The following is a 23,812-nucleotide window of genomic DNA, read 5'->3' as shown; positions in this document are numbered from 1 at the left end:
CAGGAATGTGCATAAAAGCACCTTCCTACCTCTCCCTCTTCATCTTCTATGATTCCTCATACCCATTTGAATCTTTAGCTAAACACCACCAGTATATTTCTTTGACATTGATATCCTCTCCTCTGCTTCAGTACCATTGTCTATTGTACGTGACGTAACCCTAAGCTACCTCTGCTGCTACTATCAGTGGATGTAGCCTTCAAATGATATTCATGGGATTTGTGGAGTTACTGAACAATAGAAAAATCTGTTGTCAACTCTGATTACAAGAATGTAATGATTCTTCCTAAAATAAAAGGAGAAATCTTTCTCTTTAGCAACATGGGAGAAGATAAAAACAAAAATACAGCTACTGTTCTGAGCAAAGAGAAGAAAAGCCATTTCAAGGGTTAACAAGTAAAGTTTTTATTAAGCAAACAATTTCAGAGCAGATGGGCTGGGGGAGGATAAGGGAAGAAAGCAAAGTCTTTGTAGAAACCATTTGGTTAAGACTTAGTTCTTGAAACAAACTGAACAATAGCAGGGACTCAACAGTAAGTCTTCTCACAGGATAAAATGAGGTTCCATCGCAGACAGCATGCGTTTGTACACTGGAGTGCACCAGGAGGAGCAGAACTTGGAAGATATGGTTTCTTACAGCTTCCTTAACTCAGTGGGTGATTTCAATAATTCTCAAAAAGTTCTTGCTGGCTGGGCGCAGTGGCTCACACCTGTAATCCCAGCACTTTGGGAGGCCACGGCCGGGCTCCCAAATGTCAGGAGTTCAAGACCATCCTGGCCAACATGGTGAAACCCCGTCCCTACTAAAAATACAGAGTTAGCTTGGCATGGTGGTGTGCACCTGTGATCCCAGCTACTTGGGAGGCTGAGCCAGGAGAATTGCTTAACCGGGACTCCGGAGGCGGAGGTTTCAGTGAGCCGAGATCACGCCACTGCACTCCAGCCTGGGCTATAGAGCAAGACTCCATCTCAAAAAAAAAAAAAAAGTACTTGCCGTGTTCTCAAAATTCATCCAGGTATTTTGAAGCATAAGTACTTTTACTGGGTACTTACTCCTACTGTTTTTAATAGGTGCTATAAATTAGCAAAATAAAATTATCAGAACTCTGATAGGTCAGTGTCCCATTAGGAAACAAAAAGCTATCAAAATAGGGTTTATTTGAGGAGCGATTAATAAAGGGGACATTTATAAAAGTACCAGCAACAGAAATCACAAGAGAGTGCTTGGGACCTTTCTAAACTCCCCCTATTATTCTTTTATCTTTTTACCTGGCTGTTCATTTGTATCCTTTAAGATATCTTTTGTAATAAACTTGTAATCTTATAAGTAAACTGTTTTCCTGAATTGTGAGCTGCTTTAGCAAATAATGGAAAGTGAGGAGGGGGTCATGGGAACCTTCAGTTTGTAGCCAAGTTGAACAAAATATTGGGCAACCTGGTGATCTACCACTTGAAGTTGGCATCTGAAGGCGGGGAGGGGTGGGCAGCCATGTGGGTCTGAATCCTTAACCTATGGGGTCTGTGGTAACTACAGGCTGTTAATGTCAGAATTACTTTTATGGGAAACCCACATATCTTTTGTCAAAAGTGTTCCATGTTGAATGTGAGTATCAAGAAAAAAATAGTTGTTTTATACAGTTAGTAACAGCAGGATGCTACTGCCACCCCTAGTTCTAAAGGGACAAAGGGACAGAGAAGTCACTGGAACCCAGAGAAGAGGGTCACCTGTCAGGAGCCATGACCATTGGTAGAGGGATTCTCATAGGGTTAACAAGAATTGCCATAGTTTTTAGGCAGAATTATAGTTAGAAACTGACCGGGGTGTGCTTTGACCCTGAAGCTGCTGAGTAACTGAGAGTCATGCAGCTTGCTGACCACCTAATCGCTCATTGTTCCTATAGATAGAATCTGTGACACTGGACCTTTTTACCCAAGAATTGCTTAGAGTATTTTTCAGATCCCGAATTTGCAGAATGGCTGACATCAGCCTGTCTGAAGACCCCCACCAAAGACCTGACTCAGCACAGGAATGCAATTTCGTCTTCCTGTCCCACAATTTCACCCCTCACTTCTCAACCAATCAGTGATCCCCGCAATACCCATCACCTGCCCAGACCCTTTAAAAGCCCTAACCACAGACCCCTCAGGGAGGCAGATTTGAGGTTTCCTCTGGTCTCTTCAACTGACTGGATGATGATTTATTACTAAACTCTTTCTCTGCTGCAAGCCCCAGTGTCTCCATATATTGACTCACTGCATCAGGCAAAGGACTCGTCATGGTTATAGTATGCAGCCAGTCCTGACTGGCTCTTCAGGGAAGAAGCTGAGGGAATACTTTTCCTAAACCTCCCTCTGTTTCTTCACTCTGATATTCTGCTGGTCCTTCCTATTGACTGAACCTAGCCAGAACGACAAGAGGCAAAGGAGCTTGTTGATCCAGTTCATGGAGGTCAGCCTGCTGCAAGATAGGGATAAGGGGAAACTAGAGATCACTAACGTGATTCATATTAGGATACCTCCTTCATAAGCTTTAATGGTTTAATTCTGAGTGTACTTGTAGTACATCTGAACATAGTATTTATTCTACCCAAAATGCCTCTTAATTCTCCAGTCTTCTAAGTCACAGCAACCTCCCCTCTGCTAACCCAAGCTCCATCTGGCTAAAGGTCTAGCTCAAGACTTAAATCAAGTGTTCCCTCCCTGAGAAGGTAGGGTCTGTTTGTGTCTATTCTTGATGACTAGCTAAACCAGTTAGAATTAAGATCAGCTGCATAAAGAAAAACACCTAATAGGAGAATGGCTTAAATGTGATAGAAGTTTATTCCTTACTTATGTAAATTTGATCTACTTAGAAAAACCTACAAATCTCAAGTATTTGTCCTGTAGAAAATGAATGAACTCATCGCATGTACTAGGATCCCAGGTTGAAGCAGAGTTGGTCTACAAAGCTCATCATAGTCAGCTCACAACTTGAAGATGGAGAAAAAAAAACTAGTTTCTACAGGCTTGTAATAATGTCCAAAGAATAATATAAAATAAAAAAACATAATAAGAATAACGGTGGGAGAAGAGGACTTGAGAAACATTGCAAACACATTTTTTTTAATAGTACACAAGAAATGTAGAGAAAAGGGGATCTAGTCATGCCAACTCTTTGAAAACAGCTCTCCAAATGATTTCTTCTCCAATAAGGGTAACCATTGCCCAATTATATGGTTCTCCAATTACAAGTACATTTGAGGAACTGGCACAGGAGGATAGGAAGATTTCTGCTAATGATGGTCAATGTTTTCAAACTACATAAAACCTTGAGTAACAGTTGAATGGAGACCCATTTACCAGTTAACTTGGCTAATTGTACTAACTGCCAAGTAAATGGGGATACTGTAGCCCTGCAACCAGACATCACAAACAGGAGAATCATCTATTCTTTGGTCAAGTATATTGGACTTCATTTGAAAAAGAGGTAACACTCAGATATCTTGCTATCTGGTGTTACTGCCCTAGATTTTATCCAATTATATTGGCTACTCCATTTCAGTACTAATTTCAAGAATGTGCTCTTCAAAGGACTGAGAGGAGAGAGAAAGAGCTGTGTCACATGCTTCTTCTTCTCAAAAAGATAACTTCAGAGCAACTTAAATTCCATTTAAAAATGAATATTACAGACAGTCATTTTGGAGGATCTAATTTTGCTCATTAGTATTTTTTCAGTGACTCTTACAATGATGGGGGCACTTTGTATGAATACTGTGATTATACTCTGGAATGTGGTTGGGATTTTTTCAGTGGCCTAAACACTTCTGCTGTGGCTTTCATGATGGCTCTTGCTCCTGCTATTGCTCTCTCCATTCCTTCCCACCCCATTTCCCCCAAATTCTGCTTATGCCTCATATTGAGTAATATGCAGAGTTTTAAAAATTATTTTCTTTTGTGGAGAAGTAATCTAAATATAGCTTCTGGAAGAAAATAATTTGAACTCTCAGGAGAGAGAAAGGAGGTTGAATATTTAGATAGGTTCACACTTGAACACCAACTTTATTAGCTTATGAGAATCCAAGAAAGAAAGGAAAGAAAAGAAAGGAAGAAAGGGAGAGAGGGAGGGAGGGAGGAAGGAAGGACAAGAGTAAGGATGAGTGGGATGGAGGGAGAGAAGAAAGAAAAATATCCTTCAAATCACAGGAATGTTTGTGAACAACTAACTCAGTGAACTGATCCTGACCAGTACTGTGGCATTTGAGATTCGAGATAGCAGTCACATCATAACTTTTGAAAGTTATTTTACAAATCAATAAAGCAAAACTTTCAGAGAGAAATGTAACATTGCTCCGTAACATTTAGACATTTGTTTGGTAGAATTCTGAAGAATTTCATTCAACTGGCAGAGACTTAACACAGTATACCTATCCATTAAATCTGAAGAGAAGAGATGAGAATAAAATTCTAACTAGATTTTTTACTGCTTTTGTTGCCATAAAAGGAAAATATATCTCTCTACTGATTCAACACTGTTGTATGGCTTGTTTTATAGAACCGAATTTAAATTAGTCTTGACTATGCAGGAGTTTTCTACAGGTGTTCCGGAAAAGAAGTATGAATTCTGGTTTAAATGTTAGTTCCCAAATAAAAAAGTGCCAGGTTTGCTTTCATATGTCTTGGTGGAAATCAGCTAGAAACAGTTTATCTGTCCTTGAGAAAACATTTTTAAATTGGCTGTAAAGTTTCATCTTCCAGATGGGCAGCCTTAAGCGGGCCCTGCTGAGATGGCACATTAAAGGCCTAAATATGCCATCCGTCTACACATGAATTCCCCAGGTTGACAGTAAATATTTAAAGAGTTGCTGGTGTGTCACGAAAACAGAACTGCACCTTGTGTCTTTGTAGGATGGCTTATAAATAAATCTGTTTTCTACTTTTTCTTGTCTAATCATTTTTATTTAAAGGAGCTGAGCCAGCTGCATTTTAAGGGCTCACCAGTACCTTGAGCCACATAGCTGAATTATGTCACCATTAGAAGCTACAAATAGCTGCCATTGTGTTCTGTGGATGCTAGCAATATTCATTCATGTTTTCAGTAGAAAACACTGCTCTCTCTTATGGACATAAAATGATACCACTTGTTCAGCAGTGAGACTATAGTTATATTCACTCATGCACGTGCAAACACTGTTCTAGGCTCTGTTAAGTACTGAGTCTACAAAAACAATACTAGCAATCATGATAATGATAATATTTAGATCAACAGCTAAGCAACCACTGTCACCATTGAGTAACCACTGTGTGGTAGGCATAGCCTTTTACTTAATGCTTATGTAGGATTTTATTTAATCCTGTCCAAAAGTCTTTGAGATGGAGATAACCTCAGTTTTATAGACCTGAAATCTTCAGCTCAAAGGCAATAATATTATTATTGCTATACAGTGGTCAACCATAGAACTAAGATATGTTCTTCTAACTGGAAACTTACTGTATTTTTCTGTTCATTTTAAACAAGTCAGTTACATTGATTTAAGGAAGGCACTTCCATCTGAGACAGATTGACCCATATTGAATTATGACAGACGGATCCCAAAGGCTGTAGCTATATAGGGGAAGGTGACTGCTAGGTGCAAAAAAATAGGAGAAGGCAGATGAGAGAAAGCAAAGTGTATTGATTCAATGAGGAATGGTATGCATAATGAAAGATACAGAGTGATACCAATCTAAGTCTTCATTCGGATTTCTTCAAAGTTTTAGACTCTAGAATTACCAAAGACTTCCTTTTAATTCTGGACAACAATAGAAAGACTTGCTGCGGCTTATTGAGTGCTAACTCTATATTAGGAACTGTACCAAGTGCTTACATACTCCATTCAATTCAATCCTACCAAATGCGTTCTGTGAGGTAAGTATATGTGCTCCTATGATTTACTAAGTCTTGGTGAGATAAAGCAGCTGCTTTAAGTTCATATAGTTTGTAATTGCAGACCCAGGATTTGAATCCAGTTGGTGCTCTTCACCACTACGCCTACTGCCTCCTATATAACTACATAACTAAGACAGGAGAAGAGTTATTTGACACAGAATTATATTCCACCCTTGCCTTAATCTCTATCACCCTGAGACATTTCAGATAGGAATCAAATATAGAAAAAATTGTGTTCACTCAATGAATGTATTGTGAGATGACTTTTTTTTACTAGCAGTCTAAATTTCAGTGTTCAAAACTCCATGTTTTGTGTATGGGAGGTGATGGCAAATTTTAATATAGGATGTATTTAGTGCACCTTGAGTTTAACTCCCATTTTTAAAGGCAATAATCTATTGTATGGTATTTTTTAATGTAAGAAGCAAATTTCTAGACTTGCTGAACAGACAACTGCATATCAAAAGACAATATTTTGCCAGCAATTAAGCTAATTATAATAACAATTAATGTTTATTGAGGACTTATTACATGATAAGCCTTCAGGTATTTTATTTAATCTTGACAAAATGATTATCAGGAACATCTGAAAGCTGCTATAAAACAAATATTTTTGAGGACCTACTATGTGTTCATGAAACTCATATTCTAGAAGATGGTAAAGTAGTTAACTAAATATCTCAAGGTGAAGAATTAAGTAATTGAGGAAAGAAATCAGAAAAGAAGTCATTTTTTTGTGCCTCACTATCTTGAAGTACTCTCTCTGAAATAATTCACTTTAGAATAACTTTGGGGCCAGTGATAAGACCAAACTTCACATTGAAAGATACACATAATTCACACACATAATAATACAATAATGACTTTGCTGTTTCAGAAGGTAGAACAACCTACCGTTGCTTTAAATATGTTTTGTTAAAAAGAATTGAATGTGTTCCAGTGTTCAAATCTGATAAGTATAAAATTATTTATGTAATTGAAATACTCTTATTTTAAATAAAGTATTAAAATATCCTTTTCAGTAATGCAAAATATTTCAGCAAGTGGGTGAGAAGCAGAGACAATTTGAAGATGATGCCACAACAAAACTTCTTTCTAAAATTCCACTACTAGGATATTTTTTCTTTTATTTTTGTCTAAATTAATGCACATGAAGGTTGTACTTACCTCTCTCTGCTTTTGTTGTCATTTTTACTACCAGTGAAATATCACTAAGTTGTCAAATGTTGATCTTTTGTGGAGTTCAAATGTCCTTTGAGAGAATATTCAAGTGCAAACAGAAGGGAGATGCATAACCAGCAAACTGGATCAACTGTGCAGTCTGAAGGAAAATAGCTTTGGTTGCTTTTTTTGTTTCATTCATATTACATACAATATTCATAGAAGGAAAAGCAAATAATCACCCCCAAATTCTGCTATGAAATAACTACAGAAACATTTATGTTTATTATGGCGCTCCATCCTTTTTTAATGCGTATAAACACAAAATATATGCAATATATATGGAAATAGTAAAATTGATTTTTTATTTAATATTTTATAACATTTTTTCAATATCAATGAATATAAAACTACATCATGAGTTTTTTCTCTATGTGCATAGCATTCTATTTTGTCATAGGATATTAATCATCTTTATTTGCAGATCTTTGTTTTTCCCCCAAATTTTCAATATTATAGATAATATTATAGCAAAAGTATTATACGTAAATGTCATTATATAGAAACATACATTTATATATATAAAACAACATTTTTATATAACTATGTAAGTAGGCATATAAAACAAAATTTACCAGAAGTAAAATTGTTAATTCAAATATTATGCTTACTCAAATGGAGTAATACATACTACCAAAATGTCTACCAGAAAGATGGTACCATTTTACATCCCTAACAACAGAGTATAAAAGTACTGTACTAATGTTACTACATCTTGCTAAGACCTGGTATTACCATGCTTTTAAAACTCTCCTATACTGAGAAGTAAAATATAACATACTTTTCTTTTAAATGTGCATTTATTTAATTTCTAGTGAATTTGAACATACCATATAGTTCATGAATTAGCATTTTATATATGGGCCCATTGTTTCGTCTTTTGTTGAATAAACAAATTATTTGCCATGTGTATTGCAAACATACTTTAGTTTTTCATTTACACTTATTTTTATGGTAGTTTTTATTTCAATAAAAATACTTGAATTTGTTCAATCTAATTTATATTCCTAACTGATAGTTCATTGCAAACTGCTTAAAATTAAATTCATAAATGGGATCATGTGTGATCAAATGTACTTTGGCACTGGAGTCTGAGACTCCTTGAAAACTTTTCACTATTAGTAGATTTTTCTACTATCGTTAGCTAGAGCATTAAGAGAATTTGCTATCATTTCCTAATATTTTCCATGCTCAGTCATTAAAAATTCAAAAGCAATGGTAGAAAATAAACTGAAACTTCATGGGTGATGAAATAAAATTGAGCTAGTTATAAATACAACATTTTTTTTTTATATTAACTTGGTGCACTTGCTTCACTAGAAGTCTGGTTAATCAGCCCAATCCTTTATACTTCCAAGTTTTAGATTCCCCCTTTACTAGTTAAACTCATATTGTTATATAATATTATGACATTTAAATACTTTAGAGATAACTTGTCTTCTCATTTCTCAAATGACATTAACAACTTACATAAGTTGTTAATAACTTGATCAAGATTACTCTGTAGCAAGACTAAAAACTAGGTCTTTTGATTTTTACACTGCATTATACTTCTCTTCCATGGGTCAACATCGGCGATATTTGCTGATTTTAATTTCAACAAATTGTTTGAATTTTGAAAAAAACAAAAAACAAAAGTAAAATTGTGTGGCGTGATCAACACATTATGGGATAATCCCAGAAAGAAATATGTTCCTTTGTTGACCAGAGTCCAGAATAGGGCTTCTCAGTTGCTTTATTGCTACTTCCAGCCCAGGAATCCAGGTTTTAATCAACAGTCCTAAGAGAAAGAGGGACCATACTTGAGAAAGAAATAGAAACTGAATTCACATTTTTTAAGGAAATTCTTCATGAAAGATTGAGATATTATAAAATAAACAAAATTTCCAAAACCCTGTGCAGAGGACTAGAACTCAGTCTTATGGTTCAGGTGATTTGAAATATATCTGCAAAAGGAGCACCAAAGTGTAGCTGATGAGGGCAAAATAAAGTAAGAGTCAGGTGCAAAAGTAGGGATTTTGGGCAGGTCAAATGGATAAAAGTTGGCAACAGAGTCAAAGGTAGATCAGAAAGTAAAACTGGGTAAGACGTTCCATAAGGAAGCATTAGATCAATTGGACTGAGGTTCTGGCTTCAATCATCTCTTTCTTCACATGGTCAAGGGTTGGATGCCATGGGGGAGATTCTTGGTTTCTGGCAGTCCAAGTCTTTCTTTTTTGTTGTTGTTTTTAGAGACAGGGTCTTGCTCCATTGTCTAGGCATTGGAGTGAAATGGCCACCATGCTTGGCTAATTTTTTTTAAAAGTTTTTGAAGACATAGGGACTTGCTATGTTGCCCAGGCTGGTCACAAACTCCTGGCCTCAAGAGATCCTCCTGCCTTGGCTTCCTAAAACACAAGGATTATAGGCATGAGCCACAACACCAGGTCAGCCCCAGAGCTTTCATTTGAGATGACCATTGTTCTTAGTCCAGTCACTTGGATGCCAATGAGCTAATCCTGCCCTCATTTGGTGTCAGAAAATCTCAGGTTCAAATCTCAGATTCACTGTATTATTAACTATGTGATGTATGGACAATTTGGGTATAGTCTTTCAACCTCAGTTTAGATAAAAATAAGTACCCCACTGGGCTCACATTAAAAATATTTGTATAATGTAACAAACTATATATATACATATATATGGCTTAGCTTCTTAAATGGCACATAGTAAGATCTCAATAAATAACTGTAGAATGTTAGGACTCTTTCTGTAATAACTTTCATGTATCAAACTTTTAGATTGTTTTAAAATCTTCTAGTTCACACTCAGTGGTCCAATTAGGTTTCTTTTTATTATACTTTAAAGGTAAGTTTTTAAAAAAGTAACATAAAGGTAATGAAAAGATAAAAGTAATTCTGTTTTGGCTTACGTTTTGTGCCCCATGTTTACTTTGGTGCATGAATGGAAACAAATGGAAACAAATAAGATATTAATTCTAATTATAAAGTGAAGCTAGAATTTGAACAAACACAAAACAACCTCCCAATTTCCTAATAAGTCACAAGTCTCAAGAGAGATGAATAAATGGCATCTTAGTCCTACAGTCATGTACATAATTCTCTTTTAAATTTCTAATTATAATTCTCTAATTTGTACAAATGATGAGCATTTCCCTGGTGGGGCTTGAGTTGTTCAGGACACTAATAACAGAAGACTTGCCTTCTTGTATTTCAAGATAAATTTTCATTGCAAATACAGAAGAGCCACATGTCCCTGGAATTTAGATATTACAATCACAGACACTTAAAAACAATAAGTAAATTTACTAAAGGCAGACACAGTATAAAACTGAATGTGATGAGAAAACAAATTCACTTATCATACAAAATATTCTATTAGTAATTGATTTGTATAACATTCATAAGTCTCTCTTGAAATTCAGATGTAAAATTTATCAGACTCGGGTGCGGTGGCTCGTGCCGGTAGTCCCAGCACTTTGGGAGGCCGAGGCGGGTGGATCACGAGGTCAGGAGATCGATACCATCCTGGCCGGCATGGTGAATGGTGAAGCCCCGTCTCTACTAAAAATACAAAAATTAGCCGGATGCGGTGGCAGACACCTGTAGTCCCAGCTACTCAGGAGGCTGAGACAGGAAAATCGCTTGAACCCTGGAGGTGGAGGTTAGAGTGAGCCGAGGTTCTGGCACTGCACTCCAGCCTTGGTGACAGAGTGAGACTCCATCTCAAAAAAAAAAAAAAAAAATTTTATCAGACTCATTTTCTAATCTGTTTTATTCAGGTGTCATGAAAATTCCTAAATTATTAAAAGGCTTATTAGTCCTTTCAACTTTTGACTACTCAACAAGTTGTGAATTTTCTTTGAATAGTAAACTAATGTATAGTGAAATGATTAATATTATTATATTACATGTTTATCCTCTTTTAATGACCACCAATATATCTTATTAGTGATATATTTAATATGCATATATATCTTCTCCCTCTCTCTCACTGACTCAGACACACAAAATCACTACAATTTCCAAATTTAGGTTTAGAGCTCCAAATTACATTAATATTTTCTTTGGCATAAAGAGATTTTCTCAAGTTTCTAAGATAAATCTATTTTTAGAGTTAACATAATTGTAAAGAGGGAGGTTATTGCTACATGGTCGTACATTTTCTTTCCAGCATAAGAAAGGGAAGAAGGAAAGGAGGAAAGAAGGGAGGAAGGTAGAATGGGAAGTAGGAAAGGAGGAAGGGAGGGAGGGAAGGAGAGAGGAAGGGAAGGAAGGAAGGAGGGAAGGAAGGAAGGAAGGAAGGAAGGAAGGAAGGAAGGAAGGAAGGAAGGAAGGAAGGAAATAAATTATTTTTAAAGACAGAGCCAATCAGGAGACATGAATTTCAACTTCACAATTATAATTAAGTCTGGTGAAATGGGTGGGAAAGTAAATACAAAATAGGACCAACTTTCTGGGGGCAATTTGAAACTCTCCATCAATCTTCTTAAATTTTCATATATATATATATATTTTTTTTTTTTTTTCTTTTTTTCCGAGATAGAGTCTCGCTCTGTCGCCCAGGCTGGAGTGCAGTGGTGCAATCTCGGCTCACTGCAACCTCTGCCTCCCAGGTTCAAGCAATTCTTCTGCCTCAGCCTCCTGAGTAGCTGGGACTACAGGTGTGCACCACCACACCTGGATAATTTTTTTGTGTATTTTAGTAGAGACGGGGTTTCACCATATTGGTCAGGCTGGTCTTGAACTCCTGATCTCGTGATCTACCCTCCTTGGCCTCCCAAAGTGCCAGGATTACAGGCACGAGCCACTGTGCCCGGCCCGATTTTCATATATTTTGTTAAATTAATTCCACTTCTAGAAATGTAGTTAATAGAGAAAGATCAGAGATGTACCAACATATTTATGAAAAGATAGTAAACATATCAATAGTTTACTATAACAAATTGAAACATCTAAAGTATTTATTAGTATGGAATTAAATAAATTTTTATTAGGTCTGTTTACATAATGATAGGGACAGGAGGCAGGGAAATCTGGGGAAGAAGAGAGCGCGTCCCTGGCAAAAACCCCACCCTCAAGCCGAAAAGCCTGATACCATGGCCCAAAGTGAGAACTTACATCCCTATTTTCCTGCTCGAATGTTGCCTTTTCCAAAACCACACATGGCCTGCCCCACCCCCTATCCTGTGCCAGTGAAAACCCCATCCTCAGCTGGCAGAGATAAGAGAAGCAGATGAACTAAGGCTGGACATCAGAGAGAAGCAGCTTGACTTCAGGGGGACAGCTTGACATTGGTACTTTGGAGAAGAATCTGACCAGAGATGGCCGGATTTCAGGGGAAAATTACCTCCCTATCCTGTCCCCTTTTCAGCTCCCCTTCCCGCTGAGAGCCACCTCCATCACAATAAAATCCCCCACATTTACCATTCTCCAATTCATTTTGTGACCTCATTTCTCCTGGATGCCGGACAAAAGCTTGGGTGCCACGAGTGCGGATACAGAAGGCTGTCACACTGACCCGTTGCCCTCACTGGAGGAAGGCAGCTGCCTCACACAAAAAAACAGAGGGCCCCGCTGAGTTGTTAACACTTAAGCTGTCCGCAGACAGCAGAGCTAAAAGAGTACTGTAACACTTCTTCTGGGCCTCCAGGGGTCGCAGGCATCCCCCTAGAAACTGCTGCGGGGCAGGTATGGAGTTTGCTCCTGCTGGTGCCCAAAAGCTATCGCCCCAGCTCCTGCACTCGTTCACCTGCTTGCTCCCCTCCAGCAAGCAGCGGAATGCAGCAGGTCCGAGTGAATGGAGTTTGCCCCCACCAGCACCGAAGCAGCTGGCTAGTTCCTGCGCTCATGTACTCCAGTTCCTGCCCGCAAAGGGGTCAGGGAAATATCCTGCTTTATCAACACAATACTATAGAGTATGTAACTAATTTTAAATTAATATCTAGGAACATGGAAATATGCTTATGATAAAGAGTTAATTGAAAAAAGAGAATGAACAGAACATTATAACCTCAATTTTGGAAGAATATCTGCCAAAATGTTAACCCTTATAATTATTAACAGATGATGTGATTAGGAGAAGCTTTTATATTCTATTTATACATTTCATATTTTCTGCAATAAACATGTAATTTATCTAATCATAATAAAAAATGATACAGATGGCATGTAAAACTTGTACCTATAGCTACAATCTCTTACGAGCACTGGAACTTAAATTGGCAAATGGCTTCTGATATCACACTACAGATTATTTCTCTGATTAGCTCAAGCTCCACACATCCCCCAAATCTGCTATTTTTCAATAATTTCCTAATTCTGTTGATTTAACTACCATCTGCTTGGCCACCCAAGTTAGATATTTAAATTCATCTTGATCTGTTTGTCATTCATCGTTCGAAAAATTAGCTCTAAATTCTAGTGCATTATTTCTCCTAAATGGCTAAGTACGTCTTCTCTGTAAATTAACGGCACCTACAGTTCTAAACATGTTATAGAAAGTTAACAAATACATATTTGAATTCTATTTTTTTAGAGAGTCCAAGCCAGACGTGTGCTTCAACCACACCAAATTCATCATTTCCTAAGCAAGAAAATACTGTTCTCCTTAAAATTTTTACTCACTATATAAAACAGCAAAAGTGTCCCCTCTCCCGTATTTTCCTCTGGGTAATCTTGGCGTTCAATCCTGGTAAACTGAACCAATTTTATTGCACCACAAATACTTAAATGCACAACCTACTTTTAAAGAACTCAGCATATTGAATTGCGATTTTTTGCTTTCTGTAAGTTATGTTCACTAGATTGTGGTCTACTCTATAGAAGGGATCATGCTTTGAACCTCATCTTGAAAGGAGATTCAATCTATCCTTCCTGCTCCTAATACCAACAGAGGGTGGAATATATGGTAGGTATTCTGTAATTATTTTTCATTATTACATTATTTTGATTGTTACTCTATGTTGTACTCCTAAATTCAAACTGCAAATTTCTATTGATTTCATTGATAAACACATCTATTTCACTATAGTCTCAGTTCATACAACTCTTAGAATTTATATTGATGCCATTTAACCATGAGAAAAGTGACTTCCCTTTATGGAAGTTATCATTAAGATAATTGTAATAACTTTGGTAAGGAAACCTATCTTTCTTGAAAATTTTCTAAGTACCAGGATTATGCCAGACACTTTAGAAATTTTTTTTTCTTAATTCCTACTTACAAATGAGGCAAGTGAGGATGAAGATGTTAAAAAAACTGATAAGGTTCACAGCCAGTAAGTGTCAGATCTATATAGGACCAAGTCTGTATCATTAGAAAACCAATTTTCTCAAATGAATTAAATAGGAAGTTTTTGTAATAAATAATACAAATTTGCTTATACGAGTGTTATGTGGGCATATGGGTATTTTCTGAGCTAGACCAGAAAAACTGTTATGGGGCAAGTAATACCAGTACTATAAAATTTCAATTATTTTAATATTTGTGGGGAATATTACTCAACTAAATAATGTCTGATATGATCCTGAATTCTCTTATTTCCCCTTTGTGTCTGCAATTGACAAGATATTTGACAATGTGTCTCAAGATATCTTTAGGAATAATACAAAGAAATATGGGCTAGATGCTAATGTAATTAAGGTGGACAGAAAGTGCTTATATTATCACACCAAGAAGCTATTAGTATGTTGATTCCAATCTGTTGCCATTTTGCCCATAATGAAGAATTAGAGAGTATACTTAATACATTTGCAGATGATAAGATTCATTGATATGACAAAAATATACTGGAAAAGCAGAATCAAATGATATATAGAGATTTGATGAATGGGCTAAATCTTCAGAAACTGCATTTGAAAGGAATTACTATGAATTCTTGTCCTTTGTTTCAAAAACCTAAGTAGCATATTCGGAAAAGATAATCACAAGCAGAGATGGAGAAATTCGAAAATTAGGAGGTGTGTTGTTTCCTTTAGTTGTCACCTCAAGGGAAATCAAAAAGGTAATGTGGCTGCCTCAAACAAACACAACCATAGGCAAAAGAAAACTAGAATTTCTGTGTAACACAATCTGTGAAGGAATCATTTTCCTTAATAAATATAGAATCCTCTAGGCTTTAGAAGCTAGCAGCAAATGAGAACTCTCCAGGTGGGGAAGGGAATCTGACCAAAACAGATTTTACGAGATTGTCAATACATTTGGCCTTTTCCTTAGAACTCAGCCACTTAGAATACAGCTGCCTTCAGGAGGTTGGATGACAACTTGCACTGTTCCCCTCCAATCCAAGCTAGGACAAAAATATTTATTTTGCATATGCATCTCAAAATTGAGCCTGGTTGGAATTTTCAGAGATTTTTCTGAACACTAAGGGAAAAACAAAAGAGAAATGGCCAGACACCAAGAAATACAGAAGTAGTTTGTCTCAAAGATGCAAGCCCAAGACTCAGACTCTGCCTTAATCTACCGTTGTCCCAAAGTAGAGACACCTGCCTACTCTTCCAAAAGTTTCCTGGAGCTTAGTAGGTGCAAGGCCAAAGTTTCCTCTTTGAGATTCAAAGTTAGCTCTCGCTCTTGGTGAGCCTCCCATTGAGGAATGCCATTTTTTGATTCATTTTTCAGTAAACAGCTGCCTAAATACCTTATTTTCCTGCTGCATCCTAATCTTCTGTTCAGTTCAGCATTTAGGTCTGAGGAACATAAATCTTCAACAATAATTATGCAGATTTACGTTGCATGAATAACTTCAATTTCACCTTTCAGGTGATTCTGTATTTCCTATACTTGGAAAGAAACTATACTTTTTCATGCACCAAGAGTAACAATATTCTAATTCAAAATGTGTCCTGCAAGACACTCTATGAAAAGTGTCTAGTGTCAAAAAATTTTGAAAACACTGCTCTGTGTTTATCCCTCAAGGAGTCTTGGACACAATTATAATAGCATCTTAAGGGTCTAACATGGCCTGCAATTTAAAAATCTCTTAAATTTAAATGTTCTAAATCTCAAGTTAACTGAAAGTTTTCCAAGCTAATTTGACCAGAGAACAGATTATGCATATAAACTGTGTTGTGTGTTCATATAGCACCTATTAACCTCCCATGGAAGGTAGTTTGTACAACACTGCTCTTACCAAAGAAGTATATAGTCAGATTTTACACATAACATACGATAAGCAGATCATTGCCTCTCAGAAGTTAGTTTCTGAGTCAAATCAAATGGGTCCTGCTCTATATGTTCAAATACATACTATTTCAGTTTTGAGAACCATTTTTCCTAGTAATCTGGACATGTATGATTTTTTTAAATGAGAAGAACTAGATTTCAAAAAATGATTGAAATCATGCCTTATGATATATATTTGGAATAACTGGGGATGGGATATCTAGTACGTAGAAGAGAGATGCACAGTGGGGAAAATGTCATTGAATACCTCAGTATTTGCAATTGACATAAATCTACGTGAAACCGGTTTTGGGGGGCCAGACATGGTGGCTCATGCCTGTAATCCCAGCACTTTTGGAGGCTGAGTTGGGCGTATCACTTGAGGTCAGGTGTTTGAGACCAGCCTGGCCAAAGTGGCAAAACCCCATCTCCACTAAACATACAAAAATTAGCAGGGTGTGGTGGTGCACACCAGTAGTCCCAGCTACTCGGGAGGCTGAGGCATGAGAATCGCTTGAACCCGGGAGGCAGAAGTTGCAATGAGCCGAGATTGCCCCACTGTACTCCAGCCTGGGCAACAGAATGCAACCCTGTCTCAAAAAAAAACGAAACAAAAAAAACCAGAAAACAACAACAAAAACAAAACAAAAAACAAAAACAAATTAAAAAACCCAGAAGTTTTTATGTATTATCTCAAGATAAAGACAAGGGACATGAATGGCCACTATTTACAGCCCAGTATAACAATGCTTTGTAACAAAGCTATTAAAAATTTAATATGCTGACTCCCAAGTATGTATGGATCTTATTATTGGGGAAGGTTCTTTGATTCACCTGTATCCCAGGTGCTCACACAACTCCTGAAAATACAAAGGTGATTTCTACATACGCACTCTTAAGCCAGAAGCACACACATCACATACAGACATAAAAGTATTCTCTATGGCTTTGACAAAGACCTTTTCAAAGCTCTGTAAATCTACAAAAGAGGGAGTGGTTAGTTCTAACTAAAGTCCACACCTGCTTCGCAGATGGTGTTTCAGCACACTCTGAAATATTTCAGCCAAAATACTGCAGAAAAGAATCTAGCTTTAGTGTTACAGTTGGATGATACGATTTTGAGATCTCTTCAAGACCTACTTATCATCAAATTCTATTTATTATTCTAATATTATTTTTAGTATTTTAAAACTATACCAAGTCTAATACTTTGATTTTTACCATTCATTTGCATTATTATATTCTTTCTTCTCCTACTGAATTTTATCAGATAAGAATGAGCAAACAAAAACTAACTTTCTAATTTGAATGAAATGTAACAATTAAATCCAAAGAAAATCCACAATTAATTATCTTATTGTTCAGGACTTCAGATTTTTCTTAAAAACATTTTCTTCTAATGTACTTTCCAAATGCAATCTTAATGAGTACCATTTTTAAAAATGTCTATGTAAAGGAGAGGATAGACGATGAGAGATTTTTGGAGATGGAAGAATAAAAATATTCTTTTTCTTTAAAGTTAAAATATCATTTACTCAGTGATTTCATTGAAATCTTGGGCTGAAAGTTAAACATGAAATTTTATTTTTATATATATATATTTTTATTATACTTCAAGTTCTAGGGTACATGTGCACAACATGCAGGCTTGTTACATATGTATACATGTGCCATGTTGGTGTGCTGCACCCATTAACTTGTCATTTACATTAGGTATATCTCCTAATGCTATCCTTCCCCCCTCTCCCCACCCCACAACAGGCCCTGGTGTGTGATGTTCCCCTTCCTGTGTCCAGGTGTTCTCATTGTTCATTTCCCACCTATGAGTGAGAACATGTGGTGTTTGGTTTTTGGTCCTTGTGATAGTTTGCTGAGAATGATGGTTTCCAGCTTCATCCATGCCCCTACAAAGGACATGAATTCATCGTTTTTTATGGCTGCATAGTATTCCATGGTATATATGTGCCACATTTTCTTAATCCAGTCTATCATTGTTGGACATTTGGGTTGGTTCCAAGTCTTTGCTATTGTGAGTAGTGCCACAATAAACATACGTGTGCATGATTTATAATCCTTCGGGTATATACCCAGTAATGGGATGGCTGGGTCAAATGGTATTTCTAGTTCTAGATCCCTGAGGAATCGCCACACTGTCTTCCACAATGGTTGAACTAGTTTACAGTCCCACCAACAGTGTAAAAGTGTTCCTATTTCTCCACATCCTCTCCAGCACCTGTTGTTTCCTGACATTTTAATGATTGTCATTCTAACTGGTGTGAGATGATATCTCATTGCAGTTTTGATTTGCATTTCTCTGATGGCCGTGATGATAAGCATTTTTTCATGTGTCTGTTGGCTGCATAAATGTCTTATTTTGAGAAGTGTCTGTTCATATCCTTTGCCCACTTTGTGATGGGGTTGTTTTTTTCTTGTAAATTTGTTTGAGTTCTTTGTAGATTCTGGATATTAGCCCTTTGTCAGATGGGTAGATTGCAAAAATTTTCTCCCATTCTGTAGGTTGCCTGTTCACTCTGATGGTAGTTTCTTTTGCTGTGCAGAAGCTCTTTAGTAAAATTAGATCCCATTTGTCAATTTTGGCTTTTGTTGCCATTGCTTTTGGTGTTTTAGACATGAAGTCCTTGCCCATGCCTATGTCCTGAATGGTATTGCCTACTGGGTACATAACTAAACGAAGGCAGAAATAAAGATGTTCTTTGAAACCAGTGAGAACAAAGACACAACATACCAGAATCTCTGGGACACATTTAAAGCAGTGTGTAGAGGGAAATTTATAGCATTAAATTCCCACAAGAGAAAGCAGAAAAGATCTAAAATTGACACCCTAACATCACAATTAAAAAAACTAGAGAAGCAAGAACAAACACATTCAAAAGCTAGCAGAAGGCAAGAAATATCTAAGATCAGAGCAGAACTGAAGGAGATAGAGACACAAAAAACCCTTCAAAAAAATCAATGAAGCCAGGAGCTGGTTTTTTGAAAAGATCAACAAAATTGACAGACTGCTAGCAAGACTAATAAAGAAGAAAAGAGAGAAGAATCAGATAGACACAATAAAAAATGATAACGGGGATATCACCACCGATCCCACAGAAATACAAACTACCAATATTATAAACACCTCTACGCAAATAAACTAGAAAATCTAGAAGAAATGAATAAATTCCTTGACACATACACCCTCCCAAGACTAAACCAGGAAGAAGCTGAATCTCTTAATAGACCAATAACAGGCTCTGAAATTGAGGCAATAATTAATAGCTTAGCAACCAAAAAAAGTCCAGGACCAGACGGATTCACAGTCGAATTCTACCAGAGGTACAAGGAGGAGCTGGTACCATTCCTTTGGAAATTATTCCAATCAACAGAAACAGAGGGAATCCTCCCTCACTCATTCTATGAGGCCAGCATCATCCTGATACCAAAGCCTGGCAGAGACACAACAAAAGAAAAGAATTTTAGACCAATATCCCTGATGAACGTCAATGCAAAAATCCTCAATAAAATACTGGCAAATCAAATCCAGCAACACATCAAAAAGCTTATCCACCATGATCAAGTGGGCTTCATCCCTGGGATGCAAGGCTGGTTCAACATACGCAAATCAATAAACATAATCCAGCAGGTAAACAGAACCAAACACAAAAACCACATGATTATCTCAATAGAGGCAGAAAAGGCCTTCAAAAAAATTCAACAGCCCTTCATGCTAAAAACTCTCAATAAATTAGGTATTGATGGGACATATCTCAAAATAATAAGAGCTATTTATGACAAACCCACAGCCAATATCATATTCAATGGGCAAAAACTGGAAGCATTCCCTTTGAAAACTGGCACAAGACAGGGATGCCCTCTCTCACCACTCCTATTCAACATAGTGTTGGAAGTTCTGGCCAGGGCAATCAGGCAGGAGAAAGAAATAAAGGGCATTCAATTAGGAAAAGAGGAAGTCAAATTGTCCCTGTTTGCAGATGACATGATTGTATATCTAGAAAACCCCATTGTCTCAGCCCAAAATCTCCTTAAGCTGATAGGCAACTTCAGCAAAGTCTCAGGATACAAAATCAATGTGCAAAAATCACAAGCATTCTTATACACCAATAACAGACAAACAGAGAGTCAAATCATGAGTGAACTCCCATTCACAATTGCTTCTAAGAGAATAAAATGCCTAGGAATCCAACTTACAAGGGATGTGAAGGACCTCTTCAAGGAGAACTACAAACCACTGCTCAACAAAATAAAAGAGGACACAAACAAATGGAAGAACATTCCTTGCTCATGGATAGGAAGAATCAATTTTGTGAAAATGGCCATACTGCCCAAGGTATTTGATAGATTCAATGCCATCCCCATCAAGCTACCAATGACTTTCTTCACAGAATTGGAAGAAACTACTTTAAAGTTCATATGGAACCAAAAAAGAGCCCGCATTGCCAAGTCAATCCTAAGCCAAAAGAACAAAGCTGGAGGCATCACGCTACCTGACTTCAAACTATACTACAAGGCTACAGTAACCAAAACAGCATGGTACTGGTATCAAAACAGAGATATAGACCAATGGAATAGAACAGAGCCCTCAGAAATAATACCACACATCTACAACTATCTGAGCTTTGACAAACCTGACAAAAACAAGAAATGGGGAAAGGATTCCCTGTTTAACAAATGGTGCTGGGACAACTGTCTAGCCATATGTAGAAAGCTGAAACTGGATCCCTTCCTTACACCTTATAGAAAAATTAATTCAAGATGGATTAAAGACTTAAATGTTAGGCCTAAAACCGTAAAAACCCTAGAAGAAAAATGTTCTTTAAAGGACCCTAGAAATAGTTCTGTTAATTAAAATGTTAACTGAAATGAAATATAAATTGATACACAGTTGTAGAAATCTCCATCAGAGCTCTCTGGCCCAAAAGCCTCAAATCCCACAATCACGTAATGAAATACAGAGGAAATATGAAGTTCAATTGAAATACAGAGTTCAATGGAAACCAAGAGATCTCAGAACCCATCAACTTCTGGGTACCTGGAGAAAAATAAAGGGAAATATGTCACCATAAAAAATCTGCAGAGATACCCTATTCACAGTGATACAGTTATATCTGGCCTATGATTGCTAGATACTGAAGCTGAGAATGTAGTTACAACTTGCTAAAAATATAAACATTGGCAAGGGGAAAATGGATATAAAGTTGCAGTATCTTTAATTAGAATAAGCATTACATTTTATTCTAGGCAGACAAAGCATGATGTATCTCATGTGAACCTTTTACATTGATCTTTATTTTTATGAATGGTCCTTCAAATTCAGAAGGAATAACACTACGACACTATTTGGGAGAAATGACCATGATTCTCTTGTATCAAGTAACTAAGGAAAACTATTAATTCATGATCAATTTTATACCAGCAAAGTTTGATTCAAGTCCAAATATAAACTAAGCTCTTCCTGTTTATAAATACATGTGTTTATTTACCTATTCAGAGGTAGTATATTTCATCTTAATCGTAAAAAAGAATAAAGGGAAATACCCACAAGATCAAATATCTGTTTTTTTTAGTCCGATTAATTTATATAAAATAATTTATAATTGCTTTCACCAGCTCTCACATTCAGATATGTCTTTTGGCCTACAACAAAAATAATCATGTAAAAAGTAGTGAATTACCATGACAATGGGAAATTTTGCATTCTGTTTCTTTTTGGGAAAGCAGAGTAAAGAGATACTCATGTAAAGATGTGCAAGTTTTTCAGACAATTTAGTAAACAGAAGGAGAGATGGATTTTTAAGAATGCAAAAAATTGTTTAAAAAATTAAAAATATTCTATCAAGAGGTATTCATTTAGTGTTAAGTTTTTGTCTATGAAACCTAAGGATGGTGAATGTGTTCATGTGTGTGTTTGAGTGTGTATGTGTATTTGTGAATTACACACATGGAGAAAAGGAATAGAATTATATACTGTACTTTTGTAGGGATGCAAAATGTGTTATATTTTTTAACTTCTTCAGAATTTTCAAGATGTTGTATAATAAGCACATATTTCCATCATGGTTAAAAAGAAATTTTGTGCAACTATGTCTATTCATTTTTCATTTCATATATTTATTAATATATATCTCCCTCAAAAAAATGAAATACATACACGTTTGAAAAACATGCCAAACAACTAAGTGTAAAAGATCAATTAATTGGCCAAGGTAGAATAATAATTTTGACATTTTAATTTACACATCTATTATTTTAATAGTTAGTTGTTTGGTTTCACAGTGCAGGGACAAGTAATATCTCTGCACTGGGAAATGCAAGATTGTCTTCTAGTCACTGAGCACTTGACACATTAAATTGATGTGAGGTATCTTTTGGCTCAATCTGCTTAGGCTACTGATCATGATGTTGTTGCTGTCTGTCCCAAGTGATGAGTAACAAGGCAAAGTTAGTATGTGTCTGTTAAATCACCTTTTCTCAGACTTAAAAGCAACCAAATAGAACTTTTTATTCAAAGACTTCCAAACAAAATGAGAATTAAGTAATTAAATGTTAAATACAGTGGGTTAAATAATTAAATATTAAACACAGTTCTTAGAGGTTATTTTATTTAATGTTTCATATAAATATATACACTAGTCCCCAAATAATTCTACAAAGATTAGAAATATAATATAACCTATTCATTATTTTTCTGATATATTCATATTGGAATTATTTATAGTAGTTTGTTGACTCCAAAAGAATATAATTTTCTTCCTAAAATTATCTATGTAATACATTTTTTCTTAACATTCAGAAAGGTAAATTTATTTCTAAGATAATTTTTCTATATAAAAGTTCTCAAAAGGGTTTCCATAAAAATAATCAACAACTTTCATAAACCATCATGAATTATTGTTCCATTTTACTACTGCAATAATAAATATACATTTATACTTCAAATTAACTAATAATTATTTTATTAGTAAATATTAATAAGTTATTTTAGTAAATATTAGTACATTATTTTATTAGTAAAAATTAGTAAATTGGTCCAGCACGGTGGCTCACGCCTGTAATCCCAGCACTTTGGGAGGCTGAGGCGGGTGAATCACCTGAGGTCAAGAGTTCGAGACCAGCCTGACCAACATGGTGAAACCCTGTATCTAGTAAAAATACAAAAATTGGCTGGGCCTGGTGGCAGATGCCTGTAATCACAGCTACTCGGGAGGCTGAGGCAGGAGAATTGCTTAAACCCAGGAGGTAGAGATTGCAGTGAGCCAAGATGGCGTCATTGCACTCCAGCCTGGGTGACAGAGGCTCCATCTCAAAAACAAAATTAGTAACTTATTATTTTACTAATAAGATAATTATTAGTAAAATAATAACTTTTATTTTACTAATAGGTTTCCACCCCATTACCTATATTTTAAAGTGAATAATGAGACATTAACAATAAATCTGAAGTGCCTATTCTTGCTTCTTTTTTTATATCACTGTTATTTGCTTAGATATGATGACAGTCTA

Source organism: Hylobates moloch, unplaced genomic scaffold (genome assembly GCF_009828535.3).
Source record: "Hylobates moloch isolate HMO894 unplaced genomic scaffold, HMol_V3 SCAFFOLD_2, whole genome shotgun sequence".
Taxonomy (NCBI): domain Eukaryota; kingdom Metazoa; phylum Chordata; class Mammalia; order Primates; family Hylobatidae; genus Hylobates; species Hylobates moloch.
Note: the sequence above shows the minus strand (reverse complement) of the source record.